The sequence below is a fragment of the Mus caroli genome, unplaced genomic scaffold (genome assembly GCF_978045245.1).
Source record: "Mus caroli unplaced genomic scaffold, Mus_caroli_1 scaffold_5, whole genome shotgun sequence".
NCBI classification, from domain to species: Eukaryota; Metazoa; Chordata; class Mammalia; order Rodentia; family Muridae; genus Mus; species Mus caroli.
In genome coordinates, this window is record NW_028227260.1 from 51,390,235 (window position 1) to 51,413,322 (window position 23,088).

A 23,088-nucleotide genomic window follows, 5' to 3' on the forward strand; every position below is an offset into this window, starting at 1 on the left:
TAACACATTAAAAAAAAACCCTTTTATTCAGCAACATGATTAGATGATTACATTCAGCAAATAACAGCATGGATGAAAAAGGTCTACAGTAAAACCTTTTGATGTAATGCTTTACACTTTCCAAAAAGCAAACTAAAAGAACATGTTATACAATTAGTCACAAATACAGTCCTGGAGTTTTTGGCCACACACAAGTATTGTCTTAAACATGTCTTTGTAGCAGCTAGGCCCTTCCACCACTGTGCTTGGCTGAGTTCACAAATCTGTTGTAACCTGTAGCTTTCCTGTCATTACTTTGTCTCTCTGGTCCTGCTAAGGTTTGTTTCCTGGCTGTAATTAGGACCTCCTGCTGCTTCCATGTCTACTGCTGCTGCTGGAATCTCCATAGCCACTTTTGTTTAATGGTTTATTAAAGTACTTTCCTCTGCCATCATAAGGGCTAGAGCTCCTGCCTCCAAAGTTTCCTCCATTCATTGGTCCAAAATTTGAAGATTGATTGTTATAGCTTCCAAAATCATTGTCGTTTCCACCACCTCCAAAATTGCTTCCATCATTGCCAAATTTATTATTGCCATCCCCACTTCCACCATATACACCACCACTACAGTTGCCACCAAAGCCACCATGACCACAGACATTCTCTCCTCAACCAAAATTGTTATTGCCACAAAAACAGCCTCCATGACCTCCACAAAAGTTTCTGGAACAACTTCGATGTTTCTGGCTGGATGAAACACTCTTGCTCCACAGAGCCTTTCTTACTTCATAGTTGTGGCTATTCACAGCGTTTGCTGTTGTTGTTTTGTTTTTTGTTTGTTTGTTTTTGTTTTTTTTAGAGCTTCAAGAGAAATTTATTTGTTCAGTCTAGTCTGTTTATAGCTAGCTCAGTGAGGAAGAAACACCCTCCCTCCCGTGTCTTACCTTGTTTTGGTTATCTGTTCAGAGATAATAGTGACAGTTTATTTGTCAAATGCCAAGTGCTGAGCTGCCTAAGGTATTGACCACTTTGAGCTGATGAAGACCTGGGCATTTGTGTGCATCAGTGGTTTTGTTTTTGTTTTTTGCTTTTTGTTTGTTTTTGTTTTTTTGGTTTTTCTTTGTTTTTTTCTTTTTTCTTTTAATTTTTTAATTAGATATTTTCTTCATTTACATCTCATATGCTATCCCTCTTCCTAATTTCCTCTCCAAAAGTTCCCTATACCCTGTCCCCACTGTGCTCCCCAACCCACCCACCCTCTGCTACATATACAGCTAGAAACAGGAGCTCTGGGGGTACTGGTTAGTTCATATTGTTGTTCCTCCTATAGGGTTGCAGACCCTTTTAGCTCCTTGGGTACTTTCTCTAGCTCCTGCATTGGGGACCCTGTGTTCCATCCAATAGATGAATGTGAGCATCCACTTCTGTATTTGCCAGGTACTGGCATAGTCTCACAAGAGACAGCTATATCAGGGTCTTGTCAGCAAAATCTTGCTGGTATATACAATAGTGTCTGGGTTCTGAATAACAATCTTATCCACAGAGTCATGATCATCACAGGTGATAAAAGCAAAGCCCCTCTTTTTTCCACTGCCTCTGTCAATCATAATTTCTATCACTTCAATTTTCCTATACTACTCAAAATAATAGGTGATGTTCTTCAGTGTCTTCTTTAAAACCACCAATAATGCTTTTTTTTTTTTTTTCACAGATAAGTGGGCACCTGGTCTCTGAGAATATTCCTTGACAGAGCTCTCTTAGGTTCCACAACTCTTCCATCTACCTTGTGTGGTCTTGCATTGGCAGCAATATCCACATTCTCCATAGTGGTGTATGTGACAAACCCAAAGCCCCTGGATCTCTTGGAGTTTGACTCTCTCATTACACCACAGTTGAGGAGTGTTCCCCATTGCTCAAAATGGTTCCTCAGACTCTCTTTTGTTGTTTCAAAACTCAGCCCTCTGGCGAAGAGCTTCTGCAGCTGTTCTGGCTCCTTGGGAGACTCTGACTTAGACATGATGGCAGGGTGATAAGAGCCTTAAGCGATGCTTCCTTGGAAGTGACAAATAGCAGAAAGGAATAATATAACAAACATCCCCAACAATTACTTTTGAATGACAACTTTTTGTTGTTTTGTAGAGAGGTCCCGGTGTTTATAAAGGTCCACATAAAATAGACACCTGGATAGCCTTAATTTATCACAATGATAATTCATTTGTTTGTCTATTCTAAACTAGTGCATTGTAATATATTTTGTGTTTGAAATAGTAAATAATAGGTAAGAATTATAATTCACTCAGTGACACTACATTTTATGTACCTAAAAGGTTCTAAAAATTGTAGAAAGCACGTTGTATATATTCTATTAATTAATCATTGTAAAGGGCCCTTTGAAAGTTGTACATCTTTATCACCTTGATTTCTAAAACATTTATTTATTTAGATATATTCTTATGTAGGACAATTTGACCTTGAACTTCAGAGCCTTCTGTCACATTCTCTCTAATACTGGCCTTAAGGGCATGTGTTAACATGTCCTCTTTTTGTAACTATTAAAAAAAAATCAGATGAAAAAGTAAGTCTCAGTATAGACAAACCCCTTTCTTGACATATAGAAAAGTTAAATTGAACCTAGATTTTGATCTAAGTTTATCTGACGGTGGAGGGAAAAATCAAAATATACTCTTTCTACATGTTAATAAGGGAAAATGTAAAAATAGACACTGGACAAATATTCCAAGAACAAAATAATTTTGCCTATCTATAAATACTTTGAAAAGATTAAGCAGAAATATCTACTATGGATTGCTACTTCATGGCAAAGTCATCTATAAGTGAAAAGACAGTTCTTCCTAGGTGTTATTAATCCTAGGTGTCTAAAGTGATGCCTTCCCACAGCTCATTGTTATGTGATTGTAAAAAAATTGTAAACTATCATTTCACTCAAAACTGATGTATAAAATAAAGTATGTATTGGAGCCTAACTCCCCTACACACACTGACATGTGAAGAAAATGTATATAATTGCTAAATATATTAAATGTTTTCATGGATTAAAAGCAATCATAATTCACTACTTACCCATGGAATAGAGATATATCCTAATGCCGAATTAACATTTATTACTTAGAATTGAAGTCCTTATTATCAATATATTGTTGTGATGGACTTACAGATGTGAGGATGGTTCATTTATATAAGTGATTATGCCAACACTTTCATATGAAATACAAACTTAAAACTATTAGATGTTATTGCTTAGTTCTGGCATTTACCTTGTACTCAGTATCATTCTTGTTAATCAATTTAGTGTTCCCACTCAGCATTAAAGCAATGCAGTCATAGAAGTGAAGACTTATTTTAATGTTCAGATCTCATTTTCTTTTCAGTAAATAATTCATGTATTCTGCTATATTGAATAACAAAGGGTACCATGATTTTATTGTTTTTTAGGTAAGGAATCCATTATTTTTTTTAGTTTCATTTCTGTTGCCTGATAATCTGCCCAAATGTAACTAAAGAGAGAAAGGGGTTTATTTAAGTTTACATTTCTGGGTTATCATCTATTACTGAGGGAAGTCAAGCCAGAAACTCATGACAAGCACTTGAAGTCAGGCCTTGCTTGTTATTCTACACAGCATTATTTTTGACAAGAAGCTGATTTCATAGTCAAAGAAATATAGCAAGAGCCATACACAATGTTGTTTTCTAACATGCTCACTGACCAGGCTTAACTAGGCTTAACTAGATACCTTAAACTGTTCAGAAATGCTTACTTTTGGCATGCTAGTTCTTTCTTTCTCAAATACCAATCAAGACAACCTGGCAAAAACCTGTTTACATGTAAATGTAATATAGGTAATTCCTCTGTTATGGCTTTCCTTCCTCTAGGATAATTCTAGGATAGGAAAGTTTTACAGGAAAAGCTAACTAAGGTATTTATTATGTATAAATATGGAAATGTATAACAGTTATCAAAGATAAGTGTAATCACTGGTTATAGCTGTTGACTGCTATCTATGTATAGCATTATTAGGATAATGAAATAAAAATACATTCCTTTTTCCCCAGTGGGACTATAAACTAATCATAAGAAAACCTGTCATAAATCATTGTGTAATCACCATTATGCTAGTGTATTTAATTATTTTATTTCTACTAGAATCATAAAGTAAATAGAAAACACAATTAAAAGAGCTCATAAGATCATTTAGTTACAAATTCTCAATGAAAGTCTGCCATACTAGGCTATATGTTAAATTTTTACACTACATTGTTCATAACTATTAGAGCATAACCCTTAAAGCAGTTAAAAGAAATAAAATTTAATAATTGTGTAATTATTTGATAAAGGTTTATTCTACCCACTGGAATATAAGTTCCATTAAAGTAGAACACGTGCAGAATGGCATGAAGAAATACACACAAAATAATATAAAAACTAAAGGAAATTTTATTTAGATTTATTCTTATTCATTTGGAAATTTTTAGATTCCGTTCTAAAGTTTTTTTTCTCAAAAACTTAATAACATAGAATTATTGAGGTATGAAATAATTTTCTAGACTATTTTAGACTTTTTTGATGTATTTGTCTGTCTTTGGAAATATTTTACATACAGAAGGGGAGATAAGTTTTTAACAACACAAAACAAAGCTTAAAGACAGGGAATATTATTTGCCTGATTCCTGTGTCACTCCACTAGCTTGCTTAGCATGCATGAGTCCATGAGGTATGGCGATGAAACCTTGTAATCCAAGGATTCAGGATGTGGGAAAAAGGAGGATTAGATGTTCAAAGTCATTCTTGCCTACTACAAAACCTAAATAGAAGAAAATATATTTATACTATTCTAATCTAAACTTATATTAGTGGAAAATAGAAGGTATAGTATGGTCATAGCCATACCATGATAAGACTCTTGAAAAAACTTATAGTTCACTAATTAGTACATATTTTGTTTAAGGAGACATAAAATAAAATATTTCTACTCATTTTGAATATAATTTCCATGTCAATTGCTGTATCCAACCTATCTCAGAATGTAGATTGCTTAGAAAGACTGGAGAAATTAATCTTTTGGCCAGCTTTCCTGATTTGAATTAAATCATTTCCATGTTCTTAATATTTTAAAAATATAAAATTTAGAATATATATATATATATATGAATATATAAAGCAATTAAATAAATCATTGAATTAGTTACATGAAATATTATACACAAATTAAACAACTAAGTTTTTTACAATCTTGAGCATTATAGTCTATTCAAATTGCACCACACAAATATGTTAATATACATTTTAGAAGAGTACATTGCTTTCTAAATTTATTCTCATCCATCACAAAATTGACATAAGAAAGGAAGACCATCATATTTTGCCTTTGATTAATACATTTTGACTTATTTTCCAGACTAAATATATTTAATGAGGCAAGGCATTGTGGTGCATGCCTTTAATCCTAGCATTCACGAAGGACAGACAGGTGTATTCCTATGGGTTGAAGGCAAGCTACACCTACAGAATGAGATCTGGTTTCAATATAACATAAAAAGAAGATTTAATAAGTTGTCACTGCCAGAATTCTGTGATAGGCACTACACCTAGTTTATACACTAACTTGTATTGAACCAGATAAACAGGAAGCACCAAGAACTTATAATTTTTGAATTATGTAAAAATTATATATCACATCTACTACAATTTCTATGCAATCACTATTCTTACTACTAGTATCCTCTGTGCTATTTAAGTAAATTTTAAAGTGGGTTTATTAGGGTGAAGTACAAAATATTGTAAATCCAGGGGCTAGGGGATGGTAGGAACGGTGGAAGTGCAGGGAGGTGGCTCAAGTTCTTCTGAATTGAGGATCAGGGAGCAGAGAAATAAGAGCAGGACTCAATCAGACAGACATAGTTCAGAGCTATTACCAGTAGAGACAGGGAAGAGAATAAATGGCCCTCTTTTGCCAGTGAAGAATACATGGAAATGATGAGCAGAGAATGGAAAGAGGAGCAGAGTTAAGAAACATCTGGGTTTCATTCCTAGCTCATTAATGACAGCAGGGAGATTGCCAAGATTTCCAAAAGAAACATACAGGAGAAGTTCTGGATCCATGATGTGTAGTAGTATTATTGCTTAGCAAAATATAATGCATGGCATCCTTGATACTCTCCTTAGGTTTGGCCCTGAACCATGGACCAAGCACTTCTGACTTCCACACTTTTAGAAGACCATATTATACAGAGATGGAGACACATATACATATATATTTGCTCAGTTCTTACAACGTGTAAATCATATGAAAAGAATCCTAACAATTTTCTTCTGAGGAACAAATGTCAGACCACTTTTGGTTCAGATTGGTGGTAAACAGTTGAATACTCTAAAGAGTTGGGGCAGGAGATCATTCAGGGCAGAGGAGAGTCTGGAGATCAACCCATAGACACATAGAAACACATTTTGGCAAAGACTAGTAATACTTCCTGATGTCAGAGTATTTTGTCACACTTCATTCATTTAGTGTTAAAAGATTTTACAATCTTCTGACACTTTAGAAAAGCAGATACTAGATAGCATCTTTTAGCAAAAATAATTTTTTATTTAAAAGATTCTCCGTCTTGCTAGCACTTCCAGTACTATATTGAATAAATACGGGGAGAGTGGGTATCCTTGTCTTGTCCCTGATTTTAGTAGGATTGCTTCAAGTATCTCTCCATTTAATTTTATATTGGCTGTTGTTTTGCCATAAATTGCTTTTATTATGTTCAGGTATGGTCCTTGAATTCCTGATCTCTCCAATGCTTTTAATATGAAGGGGTGTTGTATTTTATCAATTTTTTCTGCATCTGAGGAGATTACTATGTGATTTTTTTCTTTGAGTTTGTTTATGTCTCTTAATACATTAATGGATTTTCATATATTGAACCAACTTTGCATCACTGAGATGAAACCTACTTGATTGTGGTGAATGATGGTTTTGATGTGTTCTTGGATTGTGTTAGTTAGAATTTTATTGGATATTTTTGCATCAATATTCATAAGCAATATTAGTTTGAACTTCTCTTTTTGGGTTGAATCTTTCAGAGGAATATAAATTGGAAAAGAAGAAATAAGTGTACCACTATTTGCAGATGATATGATAGTATACATAAGCAAACCCAATAATTCTTTCAGAGAACTTCTCCAGCTGGTAACCATATTAAGCAAAGTGACCAAATATAAAATTAACTCAAATAAATCAGTAGCCTTTCTTTATACAAACAATAAACAGGTTGAGAAAGAAATTCGGGAGACAACTCCTTTCACAATAGCCACAAATTATATAAAATATCTTGGGGTTACTTTAACCAAACCAGAGAAAGAAATATATGACAATAATTTCAAGTCTCTCAAGAAAGAAACTGAAGATGATCTCAGAAAATGGAGAGGTCTGCTATGCTCATGGTTTGGCAGAATTAATATAGTAAAAATGGTCATCCTACTGAAGACAATCTACAGATTCAATGTAATCCCAATTAAAAACCCAAGACAATTCTTAAAGACATGGAAAGAGCAGTTCTGAAACTCATCTGGAAAGGCAAAAAACACAAAATAGCAAAAATGATCCTTAACAATAAAAGAATGGCTGATGGAATCACCATCCCTGACTTCAATCTTTACTACAGAGCAATAGTGATAAAAACTGCATGGTATTGGTATAGCGGGAGATATGTTGATCAATGGAATAGAATTAAAGACCGAGAAATAAAACTACATACTTAATGGGCACATGGTCTTTGACAAAGACTAATATACAATGGAAAAAAGAAAGCATCTTCAATAAATGGTGCTGGTCCTACTGGCTGTCTGCATGAAGAAAACTGAAAATATACCCATATTGGTCACCTTGCACAAAGCTCAAGTCTAGTTCGAGGACCTCAACATAATATCAAATACACTAAATCTAATAGAAGAGAAAGTGGGAAAGATCCTTGAACTCATTGGAATGGGGGAGGGGGGATTTCCTAAACAAAACTCCAGTGGCTCATGCTTTAAGGTCAAGAATTTATAAATGAAACCTTACAAAATTGGAAAGCTTCTTTATGGCAAAGGACATAGTCAATAAGACAAATCGGCAACCTACCAATCGAGAAAAAAACTTCCTTAAACCCAAATCCAATAGATCCAATAGAGATCTAATATCCAAAATATATAAATAACTCATGAAGCTAACCACCAAAAGTCCAAATAAATAAATAAATAAATGGGGTATAGAACTAAATCAAGAATTCACAACAGAGGACTTTTAAATGTCAGAAAAACACATATTTGAACATAAAGGAATGTTCAAAGTTTTCAGTGATCAGAGAAATGCAAATCAAAATGAACATGAGATTACACCTTTTTTTAAAAAGATATTTTTTTTTTGTGGTTTTTTTTTTTTGAGACAGGGTTTCTCTGTGTAGCTCTGGCTGTCCTGGAACTCACTTTGTAGACCAGGCTGGCCTCGAACTCAGAAATCCGCCTGCCTCTGCCTCCCGAGTGCTGGGATTAAAGGCGTGCGCCACCACGCCCGGCTAAAAAGATATTTTTATTAGATATTTTCTTCATTTACATTTCAAATGCTATCCCCACAATCCCCTATACCCTCCCTGTGCCCTGCTTCCCAAAGCATTCACTCCCACTTCCTGGCCCTGGCATTCCCCTGTACTGAGGCATATGATATTCTCAAGACCAAGGGCCTCTCCTGCCATTGATCTCCTACTAGACCATCCTCTGCTACATGTGAAACTAGAGACACAGTTCTGGGGTGTACTGGTTAGTTCATATTGTTGAGTTTCCTATAGGGTTGCAGACCCCATTAGCTCCTTGGGTACTTTATCTAGCTTCTTCATTAGGGGGTCCTGCATTCCATCCAATAGATTACTGTGAGCATCCACTTCTGTATTTGACAGGCACTTGGAATAGCCTCACAAGAGATAGCTATATCAGGGTCTTGCTAGCAAAATCTTGCTGGCATATACAATAGTGTCTGGGATTGGTGGTTGTACATGGGAAGGATCCCCAACTGGGGCAGTCTCTGGATGGTCCTTTCTTACATCTCAGCTTCGAACTTTGTCTTTGAAACCCCTTCCATGGGTATATTGTTCCCTATTCTAGGAAAGGATGATGTATACACCCTTTGGTCTTCCTTCTTCTTTTGTTTCCAAATTTTTGTTTTGCAAATTTTATCATGGGTAGTCTACATTTCTGGGTTAATATCCACTTATCAATGAGTGAATAACATGTGTGTTCTTTTCTTATAAGGTTACCTCACTCAGGATGATATTTTCCAGATGCATCCATTTGCCTAAGAATTTCATAAATCCATTGTTTTTAATTGCTGAGTAGTACTCCATTGTGTAAATGTACCATATTTTCTGTATCCATTCCTATGTTGAAGGACATCTGGGTTCTTTCCAGGTTCTGGGTATTATAAATATTTTTGTGAATATAGTGGAGCATGTGTCCTTATTACATGTTGGAACATCTTCTGGGTATATACCCAGGAGAGGTATTGCTGGGTCTTCCTGTAGTACTATATCAAATTTTCTGAGGAAACAGCAGACTGATCTCCAGGGGCTTTGTACCAGCTTGCAATTGCCAGCATCTACTGTCATCTGAATTTATGATCTTATCTATTCTGACTAGTGTTAAGTGGAATCTTATGGATGTTTTGACTTGCATTTCCCTGATGATTAAGGATGTTGAACATTTTTCAGCTGTTTCTCAACCATTGAGTATTCCTTGGTTGAGAATTCTTTATTTAGTTCTGTATCCTATTTTTAATAGGGTTATTTGGTTTTCTGGAGTCCATCTTCTTGAGTTCTTTATATATATTGGATATTAGTCCCCTACCTGATTTAGAATAGGTAAAGATCCTTTCCCAATCTGTTGGTGGCCTTTTTGTCTTATTGAAGGTGTCTTTTGCCTTGCAGAAGCTTTGCAGTTTTATGAGGTCCCATTTGTCCATTTTTGTTCTTACAGTACAAGCCATTGCTGTTCTGTTCAGGAATTTTTCCCCTGTGCCCATATCTTCAAAGCTTTTCCTCACTTTCTCCTCTATAAGTTTCAGTGTCTCTGGTTTTATGTGGAGTTCCTTGATCCACTTAGATTTGACCTTAGTACAAGGAGATAAGAATGGATCAATTCACATTCTTCTACATGATAACCACCAGTTGTGCCAGCACCAATTGTTGAAAATGCTGTCTTTTTTCCACTGGATGGTTTTAGCTCCCTCGTCAAAGATCAACTGATCATAGGAGTGTGGGTTCATTTCTGGGTCTTCAGTTCTATTCCATTGGTCTACCTGTCTGTTGCTGTACCAGTACCATGCAATTTTTTTTCACAATTGCTCTGTAGTACAGCTTGAGGTCAGGCATGGTGATTCGCCAGAGGTTCTTTTATTGTTGAGAATAGTTTTTGCTATCCTAGGTATTTTATTATTCCAGATGAATTTGCAAATTGCCCTTTCTAACTCTGTGAAAGATTGAGTTGGAATTTTGATGGACATTGCATTGAATCAGTAGATTGCTTTTGGCAGGATAGCCATTTTTACTATATTAATCCTGCCAATCCATGAGCATGGGAGATCTTTCCATCTTCTGAGATCTTCTTTGATTTCTTTCTTTAGAGACTTGAAGTTCTTTTCATACATATTTTTCACTTCCTTAGTTAGAGTCACACCAAGGTATTTTATATTATTTTTTTACTATTGTGAGGGGTGGTGTTTTACTAATTTCTTTCTCATCCTATTTATCCTTTGTGTAAAAGAATGCCACTGATTTGTGTGAGTTAATTTTATATACAGCTACTTCACTGAAGCTGTTTATCAGGTTTAGGATTTCCCTAGTGGATTTTTTTAGGATCACTTATATATATCATCTGAAAACAGTGATATTTTGACTTCTTCCTTTCCAATTTGTATCCCCTTGAGCTCCTTTTGTTGTTTAATTGCTCTGGTTAGGACTTCAAGTGCTAAATTGAATAGGTAGGGGAAAGTGGGCATCCTTTTCTATTCCCTGATTTTAGTGGGGTTGCTTCAAGTTTCTCTCAATTTAGTTTGATGTTCACTACTGGTTTGAAAGTCCACCTTATAGCAATCAGAATGACTAGTATCAAAACCATAGGTGACAACACATGTTGATGAGGATATGGAAAAATCAGAACACTTCTCTATTGCTGGTGGTATTGCCAACTGTTACAACAACTCTGGAAATTAATTTGGAGGTTCCTCAGAAAATTAGAAATAGATCTACCTGAAGACCCAGCAGTACCACACTTGGGAATATAACCAAAAGTTGCCTCAGCATTCGACAGGGGCACAAGTTCTACTATGTTCATGGCAGCCTTGTTTGTGATAGCCAAAAGTTGGATACAACCCTGATGTCCCAGGACAGAAGAATGGATACAGAGAATGTAGATCATTTACACAATGGAAAACTACTCAGCTGTTAAGGATGATGACATCCTGAGTTTTGCAGGCAAATGAATGGAACTAGAAAATATCATCCTGAGTGAGGTAACTTAGACCCAAAAGGACATGCATGGTTTGTACTCACTAATAAATGGATATTAGCCAAGAAGAAAAAGAAAAAGAAAAAGAAAGAGAAAAAGAAAAAGGAAAAGAAAAAGAAAAAGAAAAAGAAAAAGAAAAAGAAAAAGAAAAAGAAAAAGGAAAAGGAAAAGGAAAAGGAAAAGGAAAAGGAAAAGGAAAAGAAAGTACAGAATAGACCTGAGATACATTCCACAAAACTCAAAAAGGGCAGGAAGCTAAGGGTCCAAGTGAGGACTCCTTATTCCCACTGGAGAGGAAAATGAAATCAATCAAAAGAGGGGAGGGAGTGGTACCTGGGACTGAAAGTGAATATGTGATGGTATGGAGAGGGGAACATGATCTGGTATTGGGTGAAAGAAAAGGACTGAAGTCCTCAGGGTCAGCAGAAAGAATGGAAGCAGCCAACCTCAGGACTTAGGAGGTTGAGGGGACCCTGGGAGGTGAGAGACTCTCAGGACCTAAAGGGAAGGACATTAGATGAAATCCTGGACAGTAGTGAGAGGGAAATTATGGAGCCCACCACAGGGTATCAAGTGACAGAGGGGGTTACCATCTCACAGTCAAAACTCTGTTTGTGCCGGGCGTGGTGGCGCATGCCTTTAATCCCAGCACTCGGGAGGCAGAGGCAGGCGGATTTCTGAGTTCGAGGCCACCCTGGTCTACAAAGTGAGTGCCAGGACAGCCAGGGCTACACAGAGAAACCCTGTCTCGAAAAACCAAAAAAAAAACAAAAACCAAAAAAAAACCTCTGTTTGTGTCTGAAATAACTTCAGAGTTGGAAATTGATAGGATCCTGAGGAAAAAAGGTCCTGAGACAGGCCCAAAGTAAGATCCAGCTCAAGAAGAGGTCCTAAGTTCCTGACATTATTACTGAGGCTATGGAACACTCACAGAAAAGGACCTATCATGACTGCCCTTCCAAAGAATCAACAAGTAGCTGAAAGAGTCAGATGCAGATATTTTTACCCAACAAATGGACAGAATCCCCTTACCCCTTTGGTTGAATTAGGGAAAGGCTAGAAGAATCTGAGGAGGACGACCAGCAGTCTCAGATAACCTGGATCCCTGAGATCTCTCAAACACTAAACCACCAACCAGGCAGCATACACCAGCTGATATGAGTCTGCCAATACATGTACATCTGGGTCTGGGTTCAGTCAGAGAAGATGCACCTAATTTTTAAGAGCCTGATGTCTGCAGGGAGTTTAGAGGTCTGGTTGGGTGTTGTGTGTGTGTGGGGATATCCTCATTGAGACAGGGGAGTGAGGAGGAGGTATAGGATATGGAACGGTCAGAGGGTAGACGGGGTGGGGGTAGGGAATAAAATCTGGAGTGTAAAATAAATAAATAAATAAATAAATAAATAAATAAATAAATAAATGAAAAAGTGGCACTCTGTCACCTTTTGTCAGCATAGAAAAATATGATTTAATATCTGTTAATGGTTTTTCTCAATGAAGTAGAGACTTGCCACAAGTACTATTTAAACTTGAGTATGTATGATAAATCTAGAGCTTGGTTTATTGGTAGATCACATGCTTAGCATGGACCAAGATCTGCTTTTCATCCCCACCACCAAACCAAAAATTACAGTGAATATCCTATATTGGCAGTATCAAAGACTTGATAGAAGACATTCCCAATGTATCAGAGAAATACTGCATGACTAGAACACATTTTAAAAGCTCAAAACTATTAATAAAAAACTATTAAGAATAAAGGTCAATGCTATCTGATAGAATGGTAATTTCACTGAAAGCTTAAATGGCTCAGATTCTGATGTTAGAGCAAAAAATCCTAAGTGCTTTTTTAATGTTCAAAAACTCTGTTTTTTGTTGCCAAAATGGCATGAAAATATATTTTTTTAACAAACTGAGTTGATAAACTATAAAACTCTTAAAACATGAACTGTCTACTAATATAAAAATAAGTCAATATTAAAGAAATTTACAATGAAATTTCAAAATATTTGTAATATGCAAAAAGCCTTATGTTAAGTTTATGATTATGTACTAAATATAAGCTAAAGAAAATAACACTTTCAATATTTTTTAAAAATATATTGGCAACAATTTTGGAAAGAAATAAACTGAATTCCATTAGTCACAGTGTGATTTGTACCAAGTGCATAGAAATAATAACCAGTATGTTTATTCATAGTTAACAAGAATTAACCATGTGTGATGGTTTGAATATGCTTGTCCAAGGAAGTGACACTATTAGAAAGTGTGGCTTTATTGTAATAGGTTTGGTCTTTTGGAGTAGGTGTGTCACTGTGGGATGGGCTTAAATACTTTCAACCTACCTTCCTGGAGGCCAGTATTCTGCTAGCAGCCTTCAGAATTCTTAAAACTTCTTAGATCCTTCTTCACTACACCAGTCTGGATGCTGCCATGTTCTACCTTTATGACAATGCACTGAACCTCTGAACCTATAAGCTAGGCCCATTTAAATGTTGTCTTTATAAGAATTGCCTTGGTCATGGTGTCTCTTTGCATCAGTAAAACCCTAAGACACCATGGATAAGATTTTCACTGCATATTTTTAAAAGAATGATTTTTATCCTTTAACAACTTCATAAGTGTATGCAATGTGTTTTAATCATATGCACCTTCATAAGAACCTGTAACTCTTGTAGAAACTGCCAACATGTCTGTCTTTTATTTCACATCTCTTCCATTTTAATAACCAACTTGTTGCAATTAGTGCTTCCTGTTGGAATATCAACTCATCTTTTGTCTTAGTCTTATGCAGGTGATTATAGTGTCAATGAGTTTATGAGCGCAATTGTTTTGTCATGTCCTTATAATAATCTTCCATAATAGTAAACTTCAATCAGCTCTCATACTCTTTCTGTTCCTCTTCTTACAACAGACAGGTTGATAGATAGAAACAAATTTAATACCCAAACATAAGTCCACACATCTAGAGAATCCTGCTATTGGATAAAGAAGTCATAAATACACAATGGAAATAAAAAGCATCTTCCCCATATAGTACTGATCTAACTGGATGTGAGCATGTAAAAGAATGCAAATTGATCCATATCTATCACCCTTCACAAAACTCATTTGAAAGTGGATCAAAAACCTTAACATAAAACCAGACACACTAAACATGACAGAATAGAAAGTGAGGAGTAGACTTAAATGCATTGGCAAAGGAGATAATCTCCTGAAAAGAACACTGATAACACTGGCATAAAGACAACAATCAATAAAAGGGACTTCATGAAACTGAAAAACTTCTGTAAAGCAAAGGACACCAATAATAGGACAAAATGGTAGCCTACAAAAATGTAAAAATATTTGCACAAACTCCACATCTGATATAGAACTTATAACCAACATGTATAAAGAACTCAAGAAAACAGACCTCAAACATCTAAAATTTCCAATTAAATAAGTATATATATATATATATATATATATATATATATATATATATATACATATACATACACACACACACACACAGAGAGAGAGAGAGAGAGAGAGAGAGAGAGAGAGAGAGAGAGATCTCAATAGAAGAATCTCAAATGGCTGTGAAACACTTAATGGAGTGTTTAATATCCTTAGTCATCAAGTAAATGCAAGGCAAAAATACTTTGAGATTCTATGTTGCACCTGTCAGAATGGTTAATATCAAAACCATAAGTGCCAGCTCAGGCTGGCAAGGATGTGGAGAAAGAGAATACCCCTCCATTGCTGGAAGGAGTGAAAACATGTATAGTCATGAAAATTAATAAAACAGTTCTTCAGAAAATGTGGAATCAATCTTTCTCAAGACCCAAGAGTACTACTCTTGAGCATATGCCCAAACAATGTCCCTAACTATGTTTTTGTAGCCTTATACATAACAGAAAATGGAAAAAAATACCTAGATATCTCTCAACCAGAGAATGAATAAAGAATATGTGGTATATTTACACAATGGAGTATTGTTTAGTTGTTTAAGAAAATGACATCATAAAGTTTACATCTAGTGAATACAACTAGAAAAAAAGTATACTGGTGTAGTTAACCTAGACCCAGAAATACAAATGTGGTAATATTTACTTAAAAGAGGATATTAGCTATTAAGTAAATGATAATCAAGCTACAGTCTAAAGATCCACAGAGATTAGGGAAAGAGTGATTTTTTTTCAAGGACAAATGGATCTCCCTGGAAAGGGGAAATAGAATAGATTTGGCAGGTGGACTTGGGCAGGGTAGCAATGGGAGTGATAGGTATCAGGTGGAGGGAGTGGAGGAAGAGTATGTAGGGAGAGAACTGGAATTGGAGAGTAGAGTATAGAAATTTAGTTCAGTGGAAATTTCCTGGATCTGAAAAGATGACACTAGTGACTCTGAACAGGCTATCTTTTGTAGTCAGGCTAGGCTTCTAGTAGTGGGTCACATTGCATTAGGTCAAGCTGTTGGCTGAAAGGGGCTTGTGGAAACACATAAACAACCAGGTTGATTGTAGAATAGAGGGTTTCTCTCTAACAACTGACTGCACAAGCCCCATTTCAGAAGACAGCATTCACACAGATCTTGAACATAGGATAAGCAAGGACCTGGATGAATACTTTACCCCTATGTCTAATCTCTTTGGCAGAAAAGGTACTCTGCAGGCTACTAAAAGAGAAACATGGTCAAAAACCCAGCAACAAAACACTAGACCTACTAGCTCTCTTGCCTGAAGAATGTGCTGGGAAAATGGTTGCATAGAATATGACTTAAACCGATGTTTAGTTTAAGTTGAGACCCATGCCATGAAAGGAATTCCATGACCTACACAGCCTAGAAGGCTAGGAACATCCAGATATCTAGGAAAGAAGCAAATAGAACTGGCAAAAAAAGAAAAAGAAAAAGAAAAAGAAAGAAAGAGAAAGAAAGAAAGAAAGAAAGAAAGAAAGAAAGAAAGAAAGAAAGAAAGAAAGAAAGAAAGAAAGAAAGAAAGGAAGGAAGGAAGGAAGAAAGGAAGGAAGGAAGAAAGGGAGAGAGAGAGAGACAGAGAGAGAGAGAGAGAGAGAGAGAGAGAGAGAGAGAGAGAGAGAGAGAGAGAGAGAGAGAGAGAAGAAATCCTTAGTGAAATGATTTCTACTGTTAGACTGCTTGCTAATGTCATACTGTTTCATATACTGATTCCTAATGTCATAATAATAAATTTGTGCCCTAACTACTAATGATCAGAGAGGTTCCTCTGGAAAAAAACAAAACAAAACAACAACAACAAATAAAGTGGGAGTAGATACAGAGATTGTCAGTTAGAGATTATCTAGAGAGCTTAAAAACTGGAGGTCTTCATCAGGCCCCTCCTTTTGGACTTTTGGAAATCCCACAGAAGAGGAAGTTGAAAGATTGGAGGAGTCAAACAGATGGAGGACACCAATAGAATCTGGCCCACTGACTCAACTAAGAAGGGCTCATAGAAACTGAAGTAGCAAGCATGAGGCCTGCATGAGTCTGTATCAGCTCCTTTCCATGTTACAATTTTGTAGCTTAGAGTTTGTGGGACTCCTAAAAGTGGGAATAGGAATGTCTCTGACTCTTTTGGCTACTCTTAGGATTCTTTTTCTCCTTTGGGTTTCCTTATCCAGCCTCGATAAGAGTGCTTTTGCCCTGTCTTACTGTATTTAGTTTTGGTTTGCTTGGTTGTTTTCTCTTAGAGACCTGTTCTTTTCTGAAGTGTAAGGAAGAAAGGGTAGACCTGGGAAAGAGGGGAGGAAGGGAAAATCTTGGAGGAGATGATGGAAGAGAAATTGTTGTCAGGATGTATTGCATGAGAGAACAATTTACATTCAATAATAATAATAAAAGTCACACAAATTCACAAACACATGAAATAGAAAAAAAGAATGGTTGAATTTAAGTTCATCAGGAAATTTGATCTTAAATTTTTATTTTTAGTGTTCAGTATTCATCTATTTTAGGTTTCAGGGTAATATCCAGCTTTATAGAAAAAAAAAAGTGTGTTCCTTCCGCATCTATCTTATTAAATAGTACGAGAAACATGAGTGTTAGAATTTGTTGTTCTTGGTGTTCTGGTAAATTATACATTGAATCTATTTTGGCCTTGTAGAGGAATTTTAATCCTGGAATATGGCTTCTCTAGCAATGAATCACATCTGAAGAGCTTCTGAGACTATGTGATCCTAATGGAATGACAACTTTAATCCCTCTGGCTAGAATATAGACAAGCAATTAGTACACACCTTTAATCCCAAACAATGAGGTCTAATTGAGGGACAGACAAAATGATGAATCGAAATAGATTTTCAGAATGTGTCTGAGATAAGATATGCCTAACTCTCTTGAGAACACACAGAAAGAGAGGCTATTTTAGATCCGTGCAGGGAGAGAGAGACAGTTTAGTTCATTAGAGTCAGTTGAGTTCTGTGCACTTCAGTTGGATGCAATTGAATTCACTCAGCTCAGTTCATGGAGCTCAGAGGCAGATTTTCCAAGTAGAACAATTCAATCCAAAGCTGAGAGAAGAGAGATTTAATTGGTCAGCTTGAAGAGACTTTTGAGCCAGAACAGTCAAGTAGAGCCAATCAGCCAAAGTTCAGAAACAGTGAGAATCATTAAGTTTATCCAGTAGTAAGTCTCAGAAGCTGAAACATTCTAGGCTTATGTTAGCAGATGGAGGCTGGAAGATGCAGCCTTCAGAGTCCAGGCTTAGATTAGATATTATGGAAGTTAGAAGCTTCCTAGCTTACACCTAAGGATAGTTATATAGAAATACTCTGGGCTTAGCCTAAGCCACATATTCATAAAGCTTGGGTATCTTATCCTATTATCTGAGGCATTATAAGCAACATTTACAGGGCCTAATAGAATTTTGGCTGGAAGATTTTGTTTTAATATAACTTCATTATTGATTATTTACTTGTTTATATTTTTATATACCTATGTTTAATTTTGGTAATACACACGCAGCTAGAAATTCTTTTATAATTTTTTATTCTTCAATTTGTTCAAGATAAAAACTGATAATATTTTGGATTTCATTGGTATCTGCTTTGATGGTTACCCTTTCATCTCTTATTTTATTAACTCGTATTTTTCACCTCTTATTTTTAGTTTGTTTAGCTACGAGTATGCTCGTCTTGACTTTTAAATGAATCAACTCTTTGTTTTATTGATATTTTTCAATCATCTGCCCTAGTGTTTGGTTTGTTAATCTTCTTTTAAAAATTGAAATATATTATTGAGTTAATTATTTTAGAGTTCTCTCATTTTTAATATGGTTACTCAAATCTATACATTTTCCACTTAAGAATGTTTTCATTGTATCTCATAAGTTGTGATAAATTTTGGTTTTCTTATTTTTATTTTTATTCATTTCTAGGAATATTCTTTTTTCCTGCTTGACTTCACCAATGACTCATTCTTTGTCAATAGTATATTATTTAATCTCAGTGTGTCTGTTCCATTTTTTTCTTGCTTTTTCATTATAGATTTTTTTCCTATTGCAATAAAAACAACAATTGCCCAGCTACATCAGTTGGTAGAGCATCAGACTTTTAATCACAGGGTCATAGATTCATGAACCACGTTTTGCATATAGAGAATACTTTATGTCTATGTCTACATAAATATAGTACCTGTCAATAATAAATCTAATAGCCTATTGCTCAGACAGAAAATAGAAGGTATGATATCCAGAAGATAGGAAGGGTCTTATATAGAGCCAGGCTCAGGAGATTCATCAAGGAGATATCGTAGGACAGATAGATGGTACCTGAGCACAGGTAACAAGACATGTGGCAGTAGATAGGTTAAAATACCTGAGTTATTTTAAGTTATTATCTAGTTAGAGTGGAGGCTAGTTATATGGCCAACACATTTGTAAATATATTTTGAGTCTGAGTCTTATTTGTGTGAGCATGAGGCTGACAGGAATGAATCAGGACAATTTTCTACAGTTGGGTGCAAAAATGTTGTTTTGTAAAACAAAATCTCAAACGTTCAACTTTACCAATGAAGACTCAGAAGCCAGAGCTCCTGAAAGACAGAGGAAAAAATTAGGTGACCTTCTTACTCCTTTGTACCATAAGGAAACAGCTCTTTCTCCTTCTCCAAACTGTCTTTTTTTTTCCACATTTTTATTGGTTATTTTATTTATTTATTTATTTATTTATTTATTTATTTATTTATTTATTTATTTATTTCAAATTTCACCTCTGACTCACCCATTCCATCTTCCATCCCCCTTGCCTCTATGAGGTTGCTAGGGCTTAGCCGTGCCACAAGGATTTTCCACTTCACAGTCTTGGGGTTCAAAATATAACCAAATATTCTACAACATTTATGTTGTTCAATAATATTAACTTTCAGGTAAAATACTATCTTTATTATGACATCTTCAAATTGAAATAAAACTTTACTTCAAAAATCTTAAATTCTTTAAAATATCATTTCAGATAATAAATAATGACAGTCATTTAATATTCATAAGAGGGTAAGTGTCTGCTTTTCTTGAAACTTGCTATGCTATGTTTGGTTGATATTTTGGGGAGGCCTGATCTTTTCTGAATAAAAATGAGTCAGGAGGAGTGAATCTTGGGAAAAAGGAAGTAGGGGGGGGGGACAACAAGGAAAGAAGGGTAGGAGAAACTGCAGTTGGGATATAATATACAACAGGAGAATAAATTTAAAAAGAAAAGAGAAAAAATAATGTCAGTGTGAAACTTGGAAATATTTTTAGTTTTTGCTCCTAAAATATGAAAATGGATCTTCCTGTCAGTTAAACATATCTATAGTCAATCAAGGAAATTAAAACACTCAGAAAACTTCTACCTGTATGAACAAGTATAGACATATTGTCTTAGAAATCTTTATTCTGCTTTGCCTTTAAAAGAAATTGAAACTTAATAAACTATGAGTTGGCTAACTCCACTATGCATCCTCTTTGTCCTTGTAAATCTGGCTCTACCTTGGGGCCCCAATGCACTAGAAGTTGACAAAACTGCATCTGATAATCTACATTGAGCTACATGAACTTATGAACAAACTCAACCAGACTGTTATGCATTCACTGCACTGACTTCCAACAGACTAACTCAAATTCACTGCACTGAACTCAACTTACTAAACAGAACAGACTTCCAACTGCCTGCCAACTCTGAATTCAACTGCTCCAAGTTGCACTAAATTCAACTATCTGCCTTTACTGCTCTTTTATTTTCCTTAGCAACCATTTTATTGGATATTTTGCTTATTTATATTTCAAATGTTATCCCCTTTCCCAATTCCCTCCCCCAGAAACACCCTATCCCATCCCCCCTTCTCCTGCTTCTATGAGGGTGTGCCCCCATCCAGCCACTCACCCACTCCACCTCCCTGCCCCCACATTTCCCTACATCGGGGCATTGATCCTTCACAGGACCAAGGATCTCTTCCCCCATTGATGCCCAACAAGGCCATCCTCTGCTATATAAACAGTTGGAGCCATGGGTCCAGTCCATGTGTACTCCTTACTTTGTGATTTAGACCCTGGGAACTCTCAGAGGTTGTGCTTGGTTGATATTGTTCTTTTTCCTATGGGGTTGCAAACCCATTCAGCTCCTTCAGTCCTTTTCCTAACTCCTCCACTGGGGACCCTGTGATCACTTCAATGGTGGGCTGCTAGCATCTGCCTTTTATGTGTCAGGCTCTGGCAGAACCTTGTTCTTAAATAGCCTCCCTTTCCTGTCTCTTCTCATGAGAATTAGGAGCATCCTATCTCTGATTAATTCTATCAAATCTTTCTGTATTCCAGCAAAAGCAGCTGTGAGGTTGAATTAAAATTCCTTCACAAGAAGGTGTTTGAGCAACTGTGAAATTTGGTATGCATGAGTTTTTTTGTTGTGGTTGTCCCTTATTTTTTATTTTGAAAAATATTCTCCTGAAATAAGAAATATCAAATCTTATTCATTACAAAATTGGAGAACAATTTAATATGGTGAAAATTGAAGAAAGTACAATAGAATATGAATAGTTTGCAGATAATAAGAACATAAATATTATTCATTTTATTTTAATTTCTATGGCTTCTATAAAGGTCCAAATATTGCTTAAGCAAAATCTGTCTGGAAATAATTTAATGTAACAAAAATCAAGCATCTTATATACAACAATAATATTAGAATGATGTAGGGAAATAAACTTAGAAGAAAATGAAGTTGTTTAAACATTACATTCCACATGTCCTTGCAGAATCAGTCTGTTTGTCCCCAAATCCTGAGAGTATTAGTAATGTCTTACTCTGACATTACTAGAGTATTAATGCTTTAAAAAGAACCCAAAGATACTCATTTATTTTTAAGGTACAGTTTTTAAAAACAAAAACAAAAGGTTTTTTTTTTCTGTATCTAAGTATAATTTTAAGACTCTTCAAAGGCATTTTTCCCCTTGGAGAAATGTACCTTCTACTGCACAGTAAAAGTTCACAGGGAAAATAGAGTTTAGTTTATAAAATGTCAAGGCTAATATTTCAGGTAAATGACATGTATTTTTGAAGAATGCCAGCAGGTACATTCAGAAATAGGCATTATTTCTTCAAAAGTAATGCCCCCCCCCTTTTTTTTCAAATTGCTGTCCCATTTGTGCTTCTTGGCAGAAGAAAGGAGATAACTTACAAATTTCTAATGTGGATGCATAATGACAAAGGCAGCTTAAAGATATATATATATATATATATATATATATATATATATATATATGTATATATATATACATATATATATATATATATATATATAACCTTTAATTTAACTGTACTAAGTTTATACAAAGAGCACTAATGATATGTATATACACTGATGCTCTTGGCACTTAGTGTAGATTTAATAAAGAAAACAGTATGCTTTCTTCTCAAAGGTCAGTTAGATAGACAGGGATATACAAAGAATATATATATCAAATTGCCACAGGCTACTCATAAACTATGAATATTTAATAGCTGTGTACCTTTATACTGTTTTAGACATACTGAGATCTGTTAACTGCAATTCAAACATTCTTTTGAAACACCCATGTAAAGATTATCAGCAATGTTATAAGAAATAACCTAGATACTAAAATTAAGTTACCATTAAAGTTTTCTAGAGTTTTGTATATAAAATAAATCCATTTTCAATAGTAATTTTGGATATTTTGTGATTTTTCTCTTTTAGCAAATTGATCTTTGCATATAGTTTGCTATGACTTTTAGGAAACATTTTCATCTTGGATATTCTTGAAATATACTTTAAGTTTAAAACTTAAAAACATATGTACTATTTTATTTATTTGTGTGCATGTCTATGTGTCTGTGTCTGTCTCTTTGTCCAGGGGCTCCTGAGTGGTAGTCAGAGCACAGCTTATAGGAGTTAGTCCTTTCCTTTCATCATATGGGTTCCAGGTTTAGAACTTGGTTTTCAGTCTTGGTGGCAAGTACACTTATGCATTAAGCCATCTTAATGGCTTTATGTTATGTCTCTTAATGACATATTTTTAACTGTAGAAAAGAAAGTAAAAAGGGTTTATGATATTGAAATTTTAGGTGGATTATAATCTATTT

At 35.3% G+C, this 23,088-nt stretch overlaps 1 pseudogene; it reads right to left on the minus strand.

Moving 5' to 3' along the window:
• Positions 1–336: 336 nt before the first annotated feature.
• Positions 337–1,994, minus strand: LOC110286359 (heterogeneous nuclear ribonucleoprotein A1-like; annotated as a pseudogene).
• Positions 1,995–23,088: the final 21,094 nt, after the last annotated feature.